Consider the following 4,975-nt stretch of genomic DNA (forward strand, 5'->3'; position numbering starts at 1 on the left):
GTGAAGCTTGTCTTGGTGGTTATCCATTTGATCCCTTCCGATGGGCAGATTCTGCACATAAAAACAAAACATTGAATGTATGAATACAAACTCAGGCTAATGGGCAGTGCGGAGACAAATAGACAAAAATATAAACAGAACATCAGGAACTTTGTTCTCTTAGAGCAAAACCCAAAATGTGTCCTTTGTTGTTTCCAAGATGTTGCTGTGTGAGTCTATTGTAGAAACTCCCTCCCAGCCCCGTCACAAAGTTCTGTCTCTCTGTGCACTATTACGGGACAATGACATAAAGAAACATATTGATGGATAACTATCAAAAGTCATAAGATTGACGTGTTGAATTCAGATTTTCTTTGCCATGCCTTATTTTTAGTGTCTCGCACATCAGAGGATTTTGAAGAGGAATATCTCTTAAATCTTAACAAACAAAGTCAGCTCACTACTTAATCCTCCTTTGTTGCCGATCTCCTCAGACAGACAGAATTAGCAAAGCAGACAGGAAACATCTGCTGTGTGCCTCGAAGATAACGGGGGAATTCTCAAACGACTTAAAGGGCCAATCAGTTGGCTGGGACACATGGGGGAGTGCAAGGAATCAGAAGGGCCTTTTAGTCCATCCAAGTTCAAAGTAGCAGTCGGGCTTGCTGAGGAAAAGTAGGTTTTAAAGTGTGGCTATAGTAGTAGTCGGACTATCAGTGCACTTAGCTAACAGGTTTTAGTTAGCCTTAAACAGTTTTGTGGAAGTCTCGGGGGGGGGGGGGGGGGACTTGGCATTTTAAGTAAGCTTCTTAAAAAGCCAGCAGGACAGTTTAAGAACCAACCAAGCAGATAAAATCTGCTTTAAACTCCTTCGCCATCAGAGACACTGACTCAATTCAAAATTAAAATGTGTTAAGACTTTTTAAACTCCCCAGTGCCCTTTGAGTCAGTACTCTTACTGATACCTTATGATGAACAACATGTTGGATTACAGGAACTACTCTAAGGGTCAAAGGGAGCCAATACACATGCACACAAACACACATGCAGACCCACACATACACACACACACACACACACACACACGCAAACACAACCCCCCCCCCCACACACACACACACACACATACACACTTACATACATACAAACACACCCACAGACACACACGCGCAGAAACACACACACACATGCAAAGACACACACGCGCACACATGCTTGAACACACACACACACACACACACACACACACACACACACGGCCACAACTCTGTTGGAGTCCCCAAGTTTCGGTTTGTCCGCCTTTAGTGACATCACCAAAAATAACCCTTTCATGTCTCACCCAATGAGTATTAAGAATCATAAGAGATAATCTGAAACAGGGGCGTAGGAATGAGTTTAACATTGGGGGGGACACATATCGGAAACCTGACAGATCCGGTATAATTTTTCGGTATAATGTCTCCGATATTGGAGGGGACACGTCCCCTCCGTCCCCCCCGGTTCCTACGCCCTTGATCTGAATAACAAACAGAAGTCGAACCTGAAGTTTGAAAACCCACGTGACATGCAATAGGAACGGGCCCCGACTCCAGAACCAAAGTTTGTCCTGACCAGTTTTCACTTTTGTCACAGACTTATTGGAGGTTTGTAAATAAGTGTACTTTTAAATATATTTATATAGCACTTTAAGGCCATAGGCCGCTCAAAGCACTTAACAATACTGCCTCACATTCACCCATTCATGCACACATCCACACACCGACGGCGGAGTCAGCCCCGCAGGGAGACAGCCAGCCGGTCAGCAGCAGTCAGGGGGGGGGCGTCTCACTCAGGGACACCTCGACACTCAGCTCGGAGGAGCCGGGGATCGAACCAGCGACCCTCAGGTGACCAGCCGACCCGCTCTGCCTCCTGGGCCACAGTCACTCTGTTATTGTGAGCTGTATGAGGTGGACGGTGTTGAAGACCCCCGGATAACCCTCCCCTCCGGCCCGGCCCTGATCGCCCGCCAGCTGGGGGGCCACGACGCACTCACTGTTAGCCAGGATGAAGTCATCATTAGAGGGGGAGAGGAATGAAGACAGCATGGAGTCACCCCCCCCCCCCCCCACCCGGGGGATCAGTGGATGGCTGGGGCTCCCCTGGACCAACCAGAGCTGGACGACAGCTGTTCTCCCCCCCTCAGTGGATTAGCAGCCTGAGCCACTGGTATACTAGTGTTATTGTGTGTATGTGAGTGTGTCCGGGTTTGTGTGAGTGTGTGTGTGTGTAGGTGTGTGTGTGTGTGTGTGTATGTGTGTGTGGGGTTCCGAATGTGTGTGTGTGTGTCTGTGGGGGTGCGTATATGTGTGTGTGTGTGGGGGTTTGTCTGTGTGTATGTGTATGTCTGTGTGTCTGTACGTTTGTTGGGTGGGTGTATGTGTTATTGTGTTTGTGTGTGTGTGCGTCTGCATGCGTGCATGTGTGTATGTGCGTGTTCGTGCGTGTGTGTGTGTGTGTGACTAGAAGCAGTATTTATTCTTGTGTCTCGTCTCTCTTCCACAGGGTGTGAGTCTCTTTCTGCAGCCTCACTACTTCCTCACATTATTTTTGGAAACCAAAGTGAAAATGTTCTGTTTTTCTGTTTTGTTGAGGACATATTTCTAAAGCATCTTCAGCAGGAAGAGAGTCATCATCACTCTCGTCATCTGTTTAACCCTGAGACACATTTGTTTCATTTTAGAGTTATCTGTGTGAGTGTGTGATTGTGCGTTTGGGTTTGTGTGCTTTTGCGTATGTGTGTGTGGGAGGATCTCCCCTGTCCTCTTTACTCGGCTTTTGTTTTGATTGTGTGTGTTGTTTGTGTGTGTGTGTGTGTGTGTGTGTGTGTGTGTGTGTGTGTGTGTGTGTGTGTGTGTGTGTGTGTGTGTGTGTGTGAGGGAAGCAGCCACACACATGTCACTGTCTGGGCTACCCTCGCACTATGCAGCAAACTGACACACACACACGCACACAAACAAACTTACACACTCACACACTCATACACAGAGGCACACACACACACACACACACACGCACGCATAAACACACACACAGAAACACGCACACTCACAAGACAGGCACACAACCCGAATATTTGCAGACTCCTCATTGGCCAGTCGCGGGTTCTTTCCGCCGCGTTTCTCCGCACTGATTGGCGGAGAGGAACGGGGGAGGCAGGGAGAGTTGAGCGAAGAGAGAGTTGCGAGGCAAAACGACATCACGTCACATGAGCAGCGATCTGTTTACAAACCGATGAGGAGGAGGAGGAGGAGGAGGAGGGGGAAAAAAGAACCACAGGCAGCGCGCAAAGCAGGCGTCCGAACACCATAATGGATCCGGAGAGGAAGAGGAAAGCCTGTCATGACAAAGCAGCTGGGAGACAGAAAGGATGAACCCGATGCTCGCTGACTTCCTGCAGACAGACGCAGACGCACCGAGTCTTTGTCTGGGTTCATCTGTCCAGTGGATGAGCAGATGATTGGAGGGTTAGTGGGTTCCCTTCTTCCTACATACGCACATTCTCAGAGCTGAGAAGACCCCTCCAGGAGAAGATCTGACCCGCTCCTAGGATCTCGTGGACCCGGGTTCATGACGCTTCTGTCTGGGTTTGAGGAGAGCTCGAGGAGCTCCGGGCAACAACAACCTGACGCATGAGATTTGAGTCCGAACCCCGCTGGGAAACAGAGACTTGGGTCCGAATCAGCGTTACGCACTGTGAGTTCTGACGGTGGACGGCCCTCAGACTGGTGTCCGAGACAAAAGGAGGACGATGAGGGGTGTTGCCAAGGAGGGGTCTTCTCTGTCGTGAGGTAAGCGCATCCCTGTTGTTGTTTTGTTTTTAAACGTGAACGTGATGCGACTCCCTGACGACGGCTCCTGAATGACTGCTGTCAATGACACACATGTCCTCCAGGGAACTGACAAGCCGTCGATTCACTGTGAACAGTCTCTCTCTCTCCTCTCTCTCCTCTCTCTCCTCTTCCTCATGTGTGTTGACGTCATCCTTGTTGACATCCAGGAGCCACACAAGGTCAACTCCGGTCCCGACTCCCTCAGTCTCCAGATCTCTGGGGACGACTAATCCAGATCTGGGAATGCTGGACAGCACCGACCACTGAGCTAACAAAACTGCCCTCCCCTCCCCCCCAGGGGTTTGTGAAATCTTCCCAAATCTTCCCAACATCTGAATGGTTCCTCGTTGGAGAAGCTAGCTGAGGTTCCACACCTCGAATCTGCTTGCTGGCTGTGGCTCCAGATTATCTGGACAGGGTCTGAATCTGCTGCACTGGGAATCGAATTTCAATGGTGCAACGGTAAGTGGATTTGGCCGCTAAACGCTCTTAACACAAGGCATGCTCCTCATTTGAGTTTTTAACTTGTTGCCTCCTGATCCCCAGTCCCTCACTCCCGCAACAGTCAGTCCGTTGTTGGATACCCAGCATGATGGCGCTTGTGTATGTGTCTTTGTGTCTGTCTGTCTGTGTGTCTGTGTGTCTTTGTCTGTGTGTTTTTGTGTGTGTGTGTGCGTGTTTGTGTGCGTGTATGTGTTTTTGTGTTTGTCAAGGCCTCCACATTTTGGTTTTTAACGTGATGCTGTGCCCAGTCCCTCAATCCTTCAACAGTTGGGGCGTTGTTAGACAGCCAGCATGAGGTCGGATGTATCTGAGTGGAATGTCAACAGGACGTCGATAGTCTGGCTGGCTTAAGGCTGTATTATAGGAGCATGTGGCTCAGGAGGTAGAGCGGGTTGGCTGGTAACAGGAAGGTTGCTAGTTCGAGTGTCGAGGTGTCCCTGAGCGAGACGCCCCCCCCCTGACTGCTCCTGACCAGCTGGCTGTCGCCCTGCGTGGCCGACTCCACCGTCGGTGTGTGGATGTATATAAATGCAGTCCATTCAGCATCATAGAGGCTAGTTTTGGTTGTTCTATGGACTAGCGTATAGAATTTATTTATGTCTCCTCCTCCATGGATAAGA

The 4,975-nt window shown here is 49.6% G+C and overlaps 1 long non-coding RNA gene across 1 annotated transcript in view; it reads left to right on the forward strand.

Annotated features, from left to right (window-relative positions):
- Positions 1 to 3,301: 3,301 nt before the first annotated feature.
- Positions 3,302 to 4,975, forward strand: part of LOC307070847 — a 3,045-nt gene continuing 1,371 nt past the window's right edge. Inside the window, exons 1-2 of the long non-coding RNA XR_013811583.1 lie at positions 3,302 to 3,809; positions 4,019 to 4,313. This is a non-coding gene — a long non-coding RNA (uncharacterized lncRNA). The remainder of the gene's footprint in view (positions 3,810 to 4,018; positions 4,314 to 4,975) is intronic.

This window comes from Pollachius pollachius, assembly GCF_949987615.1.
Source record: "Pollachius pollachius genome assembly, chromosome: 2".
NCBI classification, from domain to species: domain Eukaryota; kingdom Metazoa; phylum Chordata; class Actinopteri; order Gadiformes; family Gadidae; genus Pollachius; species Pollachius pollachius.